Raw genomic sequence first — 16,356 nt, forward strand, 5'->3', positions numbered from 1 at the left:
GAGGTCACGCGTCCAGTCAAGAGTTGTGTTTAGTCTGTTTAGTCAGCTAGAAATATGAACGCTCCCAAGAAACCCTCCACAAAAAAGAGGGCCAGTGCTCCGTCTGCAGCGAACAAAGTGAAAAAAATAAAACCAGAGAAGAGGCCAGGCGGTGCATGTTTTGTTGGACTGTTTATTCTGGGTTTAGTAGTGGATCTTGTTTTATTCTCGGCGTCCCTGTTTCGGATGCTTTTCGTGTCCAGGCAGGCGGCTGAGAGACGTGTCCGCCCCACGCCGCTTGCTGTCCGCCGGAATAAAACAGTTAATTATTATCCTGCTCGCTTTTTTAGCAGCAATAGGCTCGGCTTCTCTCTGAGGGAATAGTGGGCTCGCTAACAACACAAACGCTAACATTTCATGCTCTATTCTAGGTTCTGTCTGGCATTCGCATGATTGCTGCAATTGAACGTGCAGTCGAAGGCATGTAAAGCAACCACCCCACCGTGTGCTGCTAAAAGCAACATTGCCTCTAAAGAGAGTGAGTTTACACTGCATCGGCCAAGATACACTAACCCTCTGATGGGATGCCATTGCATTTTCAGACTCTTTCTACATGGAGTATGTGTCTACAGTAACTTGCTCTTTTATTGGTCTGAAGACGAAAGTTACTTTGAAGCTATTTGTTTTTATATATAAAGGCCTAAGTTGTCACTCACTAAAATTCTTAAATTAGATCAGTTAAAAAAAATGTTAACCTTTAATTTACATTACAACATAGTACTTATTTTGGATTGTGTTCATTTTGCTAATATATGGCAAAAATGTAGATGGGTTAAAGATGAGATGTCCTTTCCAGTCCTCATCACATAAACAAACAAATAAATATATATACAGTGAACCCCGAAATTTCAGGCTTGACAATATATATATATATGTATATATACACACACACACACTGGCCACTTTATTAGGTACACCTTACTAGTACCGGGTTGGACCTCCTTTTGCCTTCAGATCTACTTACTGGAAATGGTACTGGAAAAATTCCTCTGAGATTTTGCTACATATTGACATGATAGCATCACGCAGTTGTCGGCTGCACATCCATGATGTAAATCTCCTGTTCCACCACATTCCAAAGGTGCTCTATTGGATTGAGATCTGACGACAGTGGAAGCCATTTGAGTACAGTAAACTTATTGTCATGTTCAAGAATCCAGTCCGAGATGATTCACGCTTTATGACATGGTGCGTTATCCTGCTGGATGTAGCAGAAATTCAGAAAATGGGTACATTGTGGTCATAAAGAAATTGTCATGGTCAGCAACCATTAATACAAGGATGGATCCATGCTTTCATGTTGTTGATGACAAATTCTGACCCTAACATCCAAATGTCACAGCAGAAATCGAGACTCATCAGACCAGGAAACGTTTTTTCCCATATTTATTTGTCCAATTTTGGTGAGCCTTCTGTATACCTCAGTTGTAAAAAGTGGTTATTTGAGTTACTGTTGCATTTCTATTAGCTGGAACCAGTCTGGCCATTGCACAGTGCACAAAACTGCCACTCAGTAGATATTTTCTCTTTTTCAGATCATTCTCTGTAAACCCTAGAGATGGTTGTGCGTGAAAATCCTAGTAGCTCAGCAGTTTCTGAAATACTCAGACCAGCCCATGTGGCACCAACAACTATGTCACGTTCAAAGTCACTTAAATCACCTTTTTTCCTCTTTCTGATGCTAAGTTTAAACTGCAGCAGATCGTCTTGACCATGTCTGCATGCCTAAATGCATTGAGTTGCTGCCATGTGATTAGCGGATTAGAAATTTGCATTAACAAGCAGTTGGACAGGTGTATCTCCTCTAAAGTGGCAGGTGAGGATATATACACAATATTTAAGCAAGTAAATATTATCATGGGCATATGCATGCAATGTTATCATAAATTAATTTTATGAAAATGAGATTAAAAATTATGAAAATATAATTTAATTAAATATTTATATATAAAGAAGTAAACATCACACCAGTACTTACTAAAAAACAATAAAAGATTAGCAAGATATTTTAAAAATGACAATTCATTTGTATTTTGGTGCTCCTCTATGACTCTTAAATAGCATAATGTAATATGTCATCTAATTATAATTTTTTTACCCAAAACAAAAAGAAAATGCTATAGATCTGGTTTCTGCAGTGCATTCAAAAGGAAGCATTAGCTGAAACCAGGATCACTGACTTCCCAAAACAATGCTGGAAGTCTAATCTAATTAAAACCTAAACCAAATACATTGGAAAGGAAAAGAACACATGAGCTCCAGCCTGGGGGGTAACCAGTGCTGTATTTGGTTTCATCCATTTAAGTTTTCTATTTTTTCCCATGTGTTTTTGGTAGAATAATCCCCTCGCTGAGGAGAGGGACAAGTCTGAATATGTGGCCTTGTATTGAAATACAAAAACAATGCCTGTTTACTTCTGTAGAGAATGACAAAATCTTTAAAAAAGGACATGTTCATTTGATGTCAACAAAACTTCCCTTAGTTAACTCATTAAGCTAATAATAAAAGAATACTCTTACTTACTTACCACCAGGGCCATTTATATCGAACATATGCTGAATAAGTATGCTGTGGCAACCCCTGATGAATAATCATGAACTCAAAGGAAAATGAATGAATGAATGAATGAATAATATTTACTGTTTGTAAAGCTCAATTTGACTGTTTTGTGTCAGTCTATCCTTTTTAATAACACAAAATGGTAAGTTGGAATTATTTTCTTCTGTAAAGCAAAAACTGGAAAAATAGCTGTTTTTTTTTAGTCTAAAACTTAAGCTGCGCAAACAATGTTTGAAAATGTGTCACTGAGTTCCCATTAAGTACACTGTTGACTCTTACTGTAGATTATGTAGTAAATAACTGTAAAATAGCCAGTGTTTGCTGTAATAAAAGGAAACTTACAGTAATTTACTTTAAGTAGCCATTACAGGTAGTAACTGTGATAATAAATGGTAAATTACTGTTCAACTATTACTGTGCCATGTACTCTGATGCTTTATGGTGCTATATATAGAATAGTGCATTTATCTTAATGCAGAAAACAATGATTTACACACATAAATTTTATACACATAAAAACCATTAAATTCCAATCTCCTCAGTTAGGTAGCTAATGTGCACAGGAATCATCACAGGGATTCGCAAACCTCTACTGTCAGGTCCTAGGTTGTGAATTTGTTGTTAATATTTTTCAGAGCTGTGTTTCCAACTGTGAATTCATAAGGACAATAGAAACGTTTGTTTTCTTGAACTTTTTAAGTAAATAATAATAAGATTGGATCCTTTATATTCTCTGTGTTGCCGACTTTATTTATTTATTTTTTGTTTTTATAATTATTTTTAACTTTTTTATTGAGCATTGATGTGTGTGCCTGTTTTTTTGACAAACATGCTTCTAACCATATCTAGAGTAAGTATGTGTGTGTTCTTTTGATATGCTAATTTTCTTAGAATTATTTGAAACTTTAAAAAACTTAATTAAGTGTTTTTTTTTTCCTTTGGTTCTTTTTATGTTTTTAACCTTATATTATTTTAACCTTGTATATTAGGAGTTAAGTAATGCCACTTTAGAGCTTATTCAAAGGTAGGTATTAAACTGTATATGAACGACATACATTTAAAGGCGAAAATCTCTTTCTTAAACAGCACTTCCATACGTTTTTGCAGAGGCTCAATGAAGTTGACAGGAAAACATCAAATGAAGTAAGTAAAAGTGGTATTTATAGAATAAAAGGTTTCTTAAATAAATGCATAAATCAGGTTATTTGTTTTGTTTTTTATTACTACAGGTTTGGAACAACATGAGGATCAGTGCTGAACGATTTTAAATTTTTTGCTTTGGATGGTGTTTGTTGTAATGTAATTTATATTGTTTTTTAATGGAGATATGATTGTGATAAATGTTGGCAGTTGCTTAAATGATGTCAAACTCAAGAGTTTAGTTCCCACCCTGTTTTTAACATTACCTGTAATAAGCCTCAATTAGTTTGATCAGGTGTGTTTAATTAGAGTTAAACTAAACTGTGCAGATCTGTGGCCCTCTGTTATATGCCAGATGATATTTAAATGTTTGACACCTGTGCTATATACGCTGCATGTGTTGTTTATTAATTGAACCTTTTTGTTTTATTGCAAATAGAAAATGTTTTGATATCTGCTGATTTCTTTAATTTTGTTGTACATTTTCAGTTGTATATTTGTTTGCTGCCAAAACAATAAAATACATTTGTCTGAAGAAATTTATATGTTTCTAATTTAATAACACTTAAGAATACTGATGAATTTTAGTAACACTACAATAACTATAAATGACATATCGTTTATGTGTATGCAGTATAATCCTGTGAGTTGTAACACTACAGTACAGTAATTAACTGTAAGCACTTTCCAGTTAGTGACCGCTACTGCTCTTATACAGTAATTAACTGGCAACACTGTTGCCAGTTAGTCACTATAATGGCTTGGTTACAGTAATTCACTGGCAACACTGCCAGTATTCTACTGTAAAAAAGCTTGGTAAGGTCTAACAGTGTACTGCACTTCTAACATGCTTTTTTCAGTTGCTATCAATGAAAGTGCAGTGTTTTTTTAACGTGAGTTGCATGGCGAGGTGCTGATCATCCATTGTATGGTAAGCACTAAGCACTCTGTGTTTTTAAGTCCTTCAGCAGTTGGAGAAGTGCTCACAGTAGAGCACAGTAGAGTAGTTTTGCATGAGCACTGCCATTTTCAGCTGTGTAAAAATACTTGAGTGCACACAAACCCTAAGTAGCGAGAATAATAGCGTAAGTTTATAATAAATGCCTGCCTAGTTAATTTTCCCTTTGCATTAGCCACATACACCTCAAGCTATGCACATAAATAATGTCCATACTTACAGACCAACAAAAAAGCTGTTTTGATTTAAAAGGCTATCTAAAATTTAATAACAGAGGTTTGAGCCATTGATAGCAGACCATTGGAGTTATTAATGCAGTTATTTTGGTGCATTTGCTTCAAATGTATTGATTCTCCCCTATAATGCCGAGTTCAGGCTGCACAATTTTCAAAGTAGTCATGTCACAGATGTTTTCACACTGCATGACTATCTGGGGTAGCATTCTGTTGGTGCTGTGTTTATACTCTAGATTGGATCAGCGACAGGAGGTTTCACTTTACATGACATTACAATAGGAGAATCGCTGACAGCTTTGTTTCGTCCACAAACTACGTCTCACAACCAAACACACATGAGAAGTGACGTGGAAATAAGGTCACATAATATATCTTTTACTATTAATAATGAGAAAGAAGCCTTTAGTGGGGTAGAAAATTTACTTATTTTGCTCACCTAGTTTTTTAAATTTATCCCCAACTTTTTCTTTATCAACCCAGTTGTGGTATTGCTCAGATGACATGTCAAACAGGCACGGGTACTCCTGCCAAATGTACACTAGTTTTCCTTAATTTCTTATGTCAAAATAGACAGAAAGTAAGTGCTTTTAACTTCTCTCCCAACTTCCTGCTAGCCTGCAGATACCCACACTAGTGGATGCTGCTCTCTCACTGGCTGTAGGTAATCGCTGATGTTATTTTCAATCAGAACTCATTTCACACCACATGATTTTGAATCGTCGACAGCTCCAGATATTTAGCACGCCAAATATCTCACGGTTTTCGACAACTCATTAGCTATTCTCTGACATCACGTTTTTGATAGTGTTGACACTGTTTGATTGTCACTCACGTGAACGTGCACTGATTTGCCTGTGATTTCAGCCATTTGTCGCCGATTTCTCAGAACTGGTCAGCAAGTCAAATCGGGGTTAAAATCATGGGGCCTGAACTCGGTATTAGCAGACTGGTTTGGTTTGGTTTGGTTTAATGACTTACAACATTTTTGAATCCCTAAAGATAAAATGAATAGGATAAACCCTCTATTGCACATATTAAAACGTTCATCAACCAATCAAAATCAAGCACTTGATTTACACTTTGTAGCATATATTATATTAATATATATAACATAAGCTATATTAATATTTCAAAGAATAGGGTACAAAACAATTGAATAAAAAGTAACACTTATTTGACAATTTATACCACAATACACAAAATGTTCATTTATTCATTCATTTTCTTTTCGGCTTAGTCCCTTTATTAATCTGGGGTCGCCACAGTGGAATGAACTGGCAACTCATCCAGCACGTTTTTACACAGTGGATGCCTATTTAGCTGCAACCCATCACTGGAAAACACCCATATACTCTCTTTCACACACATACAATACGGACAATTTAGCTTACCAAATTCACCTACAGCGCATGTCTTTAAAACTTGTGTGGGAAACCGGAGCGCCCGAAGAAAACCCACCCAACACTGGGAGAACATGCAAACTCTACACAGAAATGCCAACTGACTAAGCCAAGGCTCAAACCAGCGACCTTCTTGCTGTGAGGCGATCGTGCTACCCACTGTACCCACATACACCATATTTGCTTAGCGACAGGCCGGATAGATATATCAGTTTAACCATAGCCGGCCCTCTTTATAAGCAAACTAAGTGGCTGCTTAGGGCCCCGCCGCCACTAGGGGCCCCCCTCAACCCACTAGTTGTGCGAGTTTATTTGCATTTTACAAATTATCTTCATTGACAGTGCTTTAGTACTTGAATATTTATACATTTTCACTGAAAAAAAAATGTATTAACTTTATTAAATTTGAAATTGTATTCGTATAAAAGTCATGTGATCAGCAGGAAGCTTGCAGCATCTCATTACTCATGCGTTCTGTGTTCTCGTGGTTCGACTGGTCACCACAAGAACGCAAGCCCATGCACGGACACAGCCATGGCCTTTGCTTCATTGCCTGCCATTATATACCTGATTTATTTTGGGAAATTAGACTGCGAAAATGAAGCGAAACTAATGTTATTCTTCAGATGTAGAAAAACTGTGGGGGAAAATGACGACGAGAAGAAACAAGCATAAAATCATTTTTAGCATCACTTTTAAGTACCAATGTTGATGTTAAAGACATAATCTAGTAGCACATTTATTGAAAATAGGCAATTACAGATTAATAAACGTCGTCTACCTATATGAAATTTTTTTCCCCTGGTTTTACAGGAATTTTTTTTACCCTTTTGCCATTTTTACCCTTTTTTTTTGTCTAAAATGCACTTTACTGAAATGTAGTACTGAAGCGTCTTTCATTGATGTATTTTGCACACTGGTAATATAAAATAATAAAGTTTGTGTTTGGGTATTAACATTAACCCAGTATTTGTTGCTTCCCTTTTTCTGTTTTTTTTACATGAATATTTTTTTTATATTTACTTTATATTATTTGCTTATTGATTTTCTTATTTATGAACCAATCTTTGCAATAATGTTAATTGTTTTCCAAATGTATATTTTATTACTAAGTAGTGCATTTTCACTTTTGGCTAATTAGTGTTCAGTGTTGTTTCATTGCAGGGCTTTTACCTTTGGAACTTATTTAAAAAAAAAAAAAAATAAAAACTATTTTTTAAAATCTTCATTTTATGTTTGCTAAATTAATAAAATATGTTTTAAACACTCTAGAAGGATGCAAAGTAGGAATCACTGGTCCCTTTATTAAAGATTGTTTAATTCTTCCTTTTTGAAGTTGCTAGTTGCCAAAACAGTGCGGTTTTAAAATGTCAAGAGTTATTAAGTGGAAGAAATCAGGCTTTACTTTTCTGTTTCATTGATTGTATTTAATAAGCATTCAATTCATTGTGGGGTGATTTGCAATAGCAATACTCCACTATTTACAGCAAGGTAGGGCCCCAAAATTATTCTGCTTAGGGCGCAAAATGTACAGGGCCGGTCCTGAGTCTAATGCTAATAATCACTGCAGTAAGTGATAGGCTAACCAGAATATTAGCCCTTTCTTCAAAACTCTCTCTCTTTATTGAAAGATCCTACTGTACATGTGCAAACATGTAATCTGAAATAAGTCACAATCTTTAGCCAAACACTGGTTTCTGGAAAGGAAAGACTCTTCCGCACATCCAGAATCTGTTAGATGTGAATGTTGCGGTAATAGACTAGCATTATCATAGCAGAGCCGCTTCACTGCCAAAGATTACATCAACCTGAGATTTCAAGGAAGGTCCATTATTGATGAATTGCTCGGCGCTAAGCAAATAAAAAAAAAGGAAGGTTAGTATTCAACCTCAATCCGAAATGGTCACAGATGACACGGTGTGATTATACAACAGGGAGTTCATCCCAAACCAACAGAGCAGCATCTCTTTGTGTTTGTGTGGGAAGTTGGCACACGATGATAAAGCCTGCGATGCCAGCGATGGCTGTGATGTTAATCTTCTTCCATGAGGTCATTCAGCAGGAAAACTTTCTGACAGCCATGGCAACCACTATTCTTTCCCTTCGTCTTACGTTAGGCTAACAATTCACAGACTAGCCTACAACAGATCAACTTCCACACTCTCATCTAGCCATGAGCAGACTCAGTTTCAAATCCAGCACAAAGATTTACAATTTTTGTCAATCGTCAAGTGTAATTTTGCATTTGATGAAAGGACAGAGAGTGAAAGTATAGACAGAATCTTCTATCTGCACAAAAAACAAACTGATTAAAATGTTCCATTTGTCATTTTAGGTTTTAAATGGGTGCTTATTGATGCCCTCATTCCCAAAGGTAGACTTGGAAGTCCACAAGTGCTAAGGACTGAATTTGGGACAGGGCAAATTCAGTTTGTTGTCACGGTTAACAGGTTTTTATCAGTCAACTTGGTACAAAGTTATATTTTCATTGTACCAGAATTTTTTTGGAGGAAACTTTTGAGGATAACAACTTTTGAGGGTACTTTTGAGGAAAACAAATCCCTCAAAAATTCCAAACGCGGTGATGCTTGCTCTCTCTTTAAAAAAGAAAAGGAAAGAGGAAATATTGTGTCCAATGAATTGAATTGATCCTGAACAGAGACTGGCAGGTCTCTGGTATGGACATACAGATGATACACACCAAACAGGAGCATGTAAAAGGCCAGGGATTGAAACCAGCACACAACAGGCTACAGCAGTGGTTCTCAACCATCCGCCACAATCTGTCTTTATGTTGTTTGTCATGAAGTGTTCTGTGCTGCAAGATGAGCTAGATTATTTTGTCAAATACCATTCTAGATTTTGTGTCAGTGAATTGTGAATTGAACTTCCCAAACACTTGAACAAAAAATGTAACCTGACCCATTTATTATTTCTGACCGAAGAAAGCTTGAGAGGCAGTGTGTAAACATGGCTTATAATATGCAAAAATGTTGACAGAAAATTTCAGAGTGAAGTGTCAGTGTTTTGTGCGGGTTCCAGTTGCCTATTGATAACTAAAGTATTGTGGTTTGAGTATCTGGACATGTAGTCCAATGTTAATTAGACCAGCAATGAGAAGAAATTACAATTTCTGTTATGATTTTAAAATATCTTTTTCAACTATGTATTTCTGTGAACTGTCTTTGTCTACATTTTATCTCTCGGTTTTGATAATTGATAATTGGTCTTGTTGTGCCTCTTTACACTGTTAAAAGCACCATCCAAAACACTGATCTCTCACCTTTGACCCTTGTTTCATTCGTTTTGCTGTTCGGCTAATATTGATGGATTTTTCGCATATTTCTATCATCGTATTTGTCATCATAAGATTGTAAGAGTGTTGTACCAGAAAGTATTTTAAGTCTCTGTTATTGTAATGTCAGTTCCCCTTCGGATGGGGAACTCCAATGCTATGTGGAAACTTCCACTATGGGGATTTCGTCAGAATCCAATCATCTGAAAGAGTATAAAAACGGGCCAATGAAATGCCAATGAGTTGGCAGCGTCAGCGTGCACAGCTGGCGTCAATGACAATCAGTCATGCTATAAAGACGCAGCCAGTGCCATGCTCGACATCCTTTTGCTTTCAGAGCCTTTCACGAAGCTTCTGAGAGAGTCTTTGAGGGTATCTCCAACCTGTGTCTACAGAGAGAGATCGAGAAGCAGCTTCTCCCGGTCCAGGGCGTGTATACGCAGTGGCAGATGGTCGAGCTGGGTATTTCTCCCTTGCCTGGCGTCCTTTGGGTCCGGTCCTCCAAGAGCGGTTTGTATATAGGAAAAAAGCTTTCCTAAAAGAGCAACACGGTCGTGCAGCGCGTCTTTTTCAAGACGTCACTCCGACCGTGCGTTTCTGGATGCGGTGGTTTCCTATCCCCGGATGATGGGCACGAGCACAGCGTTTCATGTCTGGGGGTCCAGCATGTTAATGCGGTGCTCGCGGGCAGTGCATGCCATCACTGATGTCATGTCTGTTGCGCAGTTAAGATCGCGGCTCGCTCTTGCAAAAGAGCCACCCACCCCAGTTGTCCCCCGCACTGCGGTTGGCACTCGGGCAGATCTGAGGGTTTCAGTGAGAGTAAATCCGCCGCCCCCGGGCCGCGGACCTCTCGCTCCTCCACGCGCTCCATCCAAGCTTCAGGTGAAGAGAAGCGCTCCGTCCTTGGATGGTCGCTCTCTCACCTGATGACACCGGGGGTCAGATGTCCATCGCTGCATCGGAGGATGGGCTGTCATTGTCTGATGAGGATGCGAGCCCGCTCGCTCCCTCCCTCCGGGGTGGAGAGCGCGGCGTTAGCATCTAAAAAGCAGACGTGATGGCCGTGCTTTCTCGGGCTGCTTCGGCCGTGGGTCTGGTGATGGTTTATCCCCCAGCCCCGTGGCCGGACCGACTAGATGGGTGAATGTGGAGGATATAAGGAGGCAAGACCTTCAAAGCCTCCCGTCCCCTTCTTCCCGGAAGTGCACAGTAAACTCACGCTGTCCTGAGGGCACTTTTTTCTGCCCGATCTGCATGCGCTTCCATCCTCACCATCCTTGGAGGTTGGGCTGTCAAGGTCTGACGAGGATTCGAACCCGCTCGCTCCCTCCGGGACTTTGAGCGCGGCGTCGAATCCAGAAGCAGACTTTGCGGCTGTGCTTCCCCAGGCGGCTTCGGCCGTGGCTCTGGAGATGGTTTATCCCCCAGCTCCGCGGCCGGACCGATTAGAGGGGTGTGATGTGGAGGATGAAGGTGAGACCTTCTAAGCCTCCCCATCCCCTTCTTCCTGGATGGGCACAGTAGGCTCACGCAGTGTGCTGCGTGCGCCTTCCCCCTCACCATGCACGCTATGGCCACCTACCAGCGCTACCAAGCGCAGGCGCTGGCCCGGCTGCGCGAGGATGGTTCTGACCCAGGACTGAGCATGCGCTCCGCACCGCAACCGACTATGCTCTTACAAAAAAAAAAAAAAAAAAAAAGTCGGCTGTGTGTGCCCTGGGAAGGACGATGATCACATCCGTGATCCAGGAATGCCACCTCAGGCTAAACCTGGTGATGTGTGTGACGTTGACAAAGTTCGCTTTCTTAACTCACCCATTTCCCAGGCTGGCCTGTTCGGCGACACTGGCAGTGAATTCGCCCAGGAATTCACGCCGGTGATAGAGCAGTCGGAGGCCATGGGCGAGGTCTCTATCGGCGGGATTGTATGACCGCTCCCCCCCGCCGAGCCATCCACATCCGCTGCTTTTTCGCCGAGGACGCCCGCCCGCAGCTTTGCTTCGCCGCCCCGCCTGCGCCTCCGGCCACGCGGCTGCGCCGAGCATCGCGCAGGCAACCAGCGTCCCCCGCCCAGGGCGCCGCTAAGTTCGGTAAAACGGACCGCGAAGCGTCCCTGAGGCGGGCCATCTGGGGAGGAGGGAATTTGCTCTTTCCCCGCTGGAGGGCGGGGCACGTTATTTAAAGGCGTAAAAAAAAAAAAAAAAAAAAAAACGCCATCAAAATCCTCAGTGAAAGAGCACTTTTCCCCTCCTCCGGATGTGACAGCCCGAACACTGCCAGTCTGGGACGCTATGCCTTCCAGCTCGCAGGATCGGTGCATTTCGCCAATGGCTCATGGAGCGTGAGAGAACGGTCTCCTTTCTCTCCACTCCCAGCCCCTCTCCTGGAGTTTGAGTGCGAGACGAGAACATCTCCTCTCCTGCTCTCCTGTGGGACCCCAGCGCTCCCCGGATGAGCCCACTCACTCCACGCTGCCCCGCCGCTGGCACGTCAGCGATCGTGCGGGTGGGACCATTTGCGGGGGCTCTGCCTGCCTGGTTAGCGCGGGCCAGCCCATCGCAATGGCTCATCCATACGACCAGACTCGGCTATGCGATTCAGTTCGCGAAACAGCCTCCCAGGTTCACAGGCGACCAGGGTCAGTCCTGCATCCGCCCCTGTCTTGCGAGAGGAGATTGCTGTCCTCCTGGCGAAGGATGCAATCAAGCCGGCCCTCCAGCCGAGATGGAGCACGGGTTTTACAGCCCGCACTTCATCGTGCCCAAAAAAAAAAAAAAAAAAAAAAAAAGCGGTGAGTTATGGCCAATCCTATATCTGCACATTTTGAACCGCTGCCTTCACTGGCTGCGCTCCAAAATGCTTACGCAGATGCGCATCACGCGATGCGTTCGTCCTCAGGATTGGTTTGCAGCAATAGATCTGAAGGACGCGTATTTTCATATCTCCACACTCCCACGCCACCGGCAGTTTCTGCGGTTTGCGTTTGAAGGTCGAGCGTGGCAATACAAGGTCCTCCCCTTCGGGCTCTCTCTGTCTCCGCGAGTTTTCACCAAGCTCGCGGAGGGTGCCCTCGCGCCCCTTCGGCTCGCCGGCATCCGCACGCTCAATTATTTCGATGACTGGCTGATTTTTAGCCCACTCTTGGGAGCAATTGATTATGCACAGAGACAAGGTGCTCCGGCACCTCCGCCCGTTGGAGTTTCAGGTCAACCGAGAAAAGAGCAAGCTCGCCTCCGTGCAGAGCATCTCCTTTCTCGGGTTGGAGCTGGACTCGATCACTATGGAGGCGCGCCTCTCACGAGAGCGCGCCGAGGTAATGCTGAACTGTCTGAGAGAGTTCGACAGGAAAAAAAGTGGTCCCCCTGAAATTATTTCAGAGGCTCCTGGGGCATATGGCATCCGTAGCCGCGGCCACGCCGCTCGGATTGCTCCATATGAGACCACTACAGCATTGGCTTCACGATCGGGTCCCCAGACGCGCATGGCACGCGGGCACACACCGAGTGACTGTCACTGCGCTGTGTCACCGCACCCGCACCCCCTGGAAAGGACCCCTTCTTCCTACGGGCCAGTGTGCCCCTAGGTCAGGCGTCCAGGCAGGCTGTCGTTTCGGCAGATGCCTCCAGTATGGGGTGGGGGGGGCCGTGTGTAGCGGGCATGCTGCTGCGGACCTGTGGAGGGGAACCCAGCTGCATTGGCATATCAACTGCCTAGAGCTGTTGGCAATGTTTCTCGCTCTGCGCCGCTTTTTACCAGTGCTGAGGGAGCAACACGTGCTGGTCAGGACGGACAGCACGGCCGCGGTAGCGTATTCCATCCGGATGGGGGTATACGCTCCCGCTGCATGTCTCAGCTCGCTCGCCGTCTGCTCCTCTGGAGTCATACGCGGCTGAAGTCGCTGCTTGCTATTCACACCCCGGATGGGCTCAACCGTGCGGCCAACAGGCTCTCACGGCAGCTCCTTCCCCGGGAGAATGGCGACTCCACCCCGAGTCATGCGTAAGTATGCACTCCCCCCAGTGAGCCTACTCGCGCAGTTTCTGTGCAAGGTCAGGGAGGACGAGGGGCAGGTCTTGCTAGTTGCGCCCCTGGCCCAACCGGACCTGGATATCAGAACTCTCCCTCCTCGCGACGCCCCCCCTGGCGAGTCCCTTTGAGAGAGGACCTACTCTCTCAGGGACAGGGCACCATCTGGCACCCTCGCTTAGTTCTGTGGAACCTCCACGTGGGGTCCATAAGACGCGACGAGGAAGACTTAGGTAACCTACCGGTGGCGGTGGTTAATACCATCACTCAGGCTAGTGCACCCTCTACGAGGCATGCCTACGCCCTGGAGTGGAGTCTATTCACTGAGTGGTGCGCTTCTCGCCGAGAAGACCCCCGATCTTGCCAGATCAGTGTTGTGCTTTCTTTCCTTCAGGACAGGTGGAGCGAAGGCTGTCGCGCTCCACACTGAGGGTTTACGTGGCCACCATCTCCGCTCATCATGATGCGTGGATGGCGGCACCGTGGGGAGGCATAACCTCATCATCCAGTTCCTCAGAGGTGCGAGGCGGATGTTTTCCCCCGCCCCCCTCTCATACCCTCTTGAGATCTCGCGGTAGTGCTACGAGCCTACGTGGGGATCCCTTCGAACCACTCGACTCAGTATCCTTGAGATTTCTGTCCTTGAAGACAGCTCTGCTGGTCGTGTTGGCATCGGTTAAGAGGGTTAGGTACCTGGAGGCATTTTCGGTCAGTGACTCGTGCCTAGAATTCGGGCCGGCCTACTCTCACGTTGTCCTGAGACCCCGGCCCGGCTATGTGCCCAAGGTTCCTACCACGCCGTTTAAGAATCAGGTAGTGAGCCTGCAAGCGCTGCCCGCGGAGGAGGCAGACCCAGCCCTTTCATTGTTGTGTCCTGTTCGCGCTTTGCGAATATATGTGGACCACACTCAGAGCCTTAGATCCCCTGACCAGCTCTTTGTCCATTACAGTGGTCGGCAGATGGGAAGTGCCGTATCTAAACAGAGGTTGACCCACTGGATAGTGGATGCCATCTCCCTCGCCTTTGGGCCAGGGTAAGCCGTGTCCCCCGGGGGTGAGAGCGCACTCCACTACGGAGCATCGCATCCTCCTGGGCGTTAGCACGCAGCGCCTCTCTGACAGACATTTGTAGAGCTACGGGTTGGGTGACACCCAATACATTTGCAAGGTTACAATCTGCGAGTGGAGCCGGTTTCCTCAAGGGTATTAGGCAACCCTTGGTGATTGAGGAAACGATTCGGTTGAGGTGTCGAAACACGCTTGCTGCGCCACTCTCCCTAACCCGGAGATACGTGCGCTTTTTCAGCTTTGTCAGTTTAGTTCCCCATTTCTTTGGCGAACCCTGCAGAGTTCCTCCGAGGCCCCCAGCACCTGACTCAGCGGAGGAGTCAGGTGTTGGCCCGTTACGTTGTCGGCATGCCCGCTGGTCAGCCCGCGTTCTGGGTATAGGTGCCTGCTATGTGTGATCCCCGCTGGCGATCCCATACTTTCACTCAGCCACGGTATAGTCCCCCCTTCTAGGGCAGGCTCGTGTCTTCCCTCCCCGCTAACCATCCTTTATGCAAGGACTCCCCATCTCTGGGCTAGTCCATAGGTTGTCACCAGGTCTCCCCTCTGGGTAACAGGTGAGCTCCGCAGCGTCCTCCCTATCGGGACTGAACGCTTTCCCAACGTACTGTCGTATCAAAACCTATTTTACTGGGTTATTGCGACTCCCCGAAAAACATAACTGTTCTGAACAGGTAAGTGAGGGCCAGGGGACACGTTGGAAGACTGTGTCTCGGGGCGTTGTAGGTGCGCTCGCTCTACTGCGTGGCACACCCTTCGCCAGGGACGCAGTAAGGTTCTTTCGTTGTGGCGTTTTCCATAGATTTCCCCATAGTGGAAGTTTCCACATAGCATTGGAGTTCCCCATCTGAAGGGGAACGCTACGGTTACTAAAGTAACCCTTCGTTCCCCGAGGGGGGGAACGGAAATGCTATGTTCCTTCGCCACAACGATTGTCCCTTAGCTGTTGAGCGTGAAAGTCTCTTCAGCTAGAAAAGGATGTCGAGCATGGCACTGGCTGCGTCTTTATAGCATGACTGATTGTCATTGACGCCAGCTGTGCACGCTGACGCTGCCAACTCATTGGCATTTCATTGGCCCGTTTTTATACTCTTTCAGATGATTGGATTCTGACGAAATCCCCATAGTGGAAGTTTCCACATAGCATTTCCGTTCCCCCCCTCGGGGAACGAAGGGTTACTTTAGTAACCGTAGCGATTCTGAATGTCCTGTTTATCTGACTTTTGCCTGTCTGGACTACAATGTGATTCTGATTTTGCTTTGTATGCCGTTAAATTAGGGGAAGTAGAGTATTAAACGGCATTTTATTAATGTTTTGTTTTACTTTGTTAATGGTTAAGGCAGAAAGAAAAGTTGGATTGTATTTTGTGTTCTTTATTTTTCTTCTTCCAGGTCATTTCGTTTTAAAAAAAGTTTGTTTTGTCTGTCCATACCTGTCAACTTTAGGATATAAAAATATGGCATATGCCCCCTCACAGCTTCAAATGATAGAATCCATAACAAACATCAGAAAATTTAAAATAAAATAAAAGGTTTAACCTGTTATAAATCGATGGCCTGTACAGAACTTTAATCAAGTCATAAAACCTTGTTTACTTTTTATTCACTGTATTTAACACTGAATAAATTACT

General features: G+C 43.9%; 1 protein-coding gene across 1 annotated transcript in view; it reads right to left on the minus strand.

Annotated features, from left to right (window-relative positions):
• Nucleotides 1-16,356, minus strand: part of adamts6 (ADAM metallopeptidase with thrombospondin type 1 motif, 6) — a 204,563-nt gene that overhangs the window by 92,062 nt on the left and 96,145 nt on the right. The window lies entirely within an intron of this gene.

Source organism: Danio aesculapii, chromosome 10 (assembly GCF_903798145.1).
Source record: "Danio aesculapii chromosome 10, fDanAes4.1, whole genome shotgun sequence".
NCBI lineage: Eukaryota > Metazoa > Chordata > Actinopteri > Cypriniformes > Danionidae > Danio > Danio aesculapii.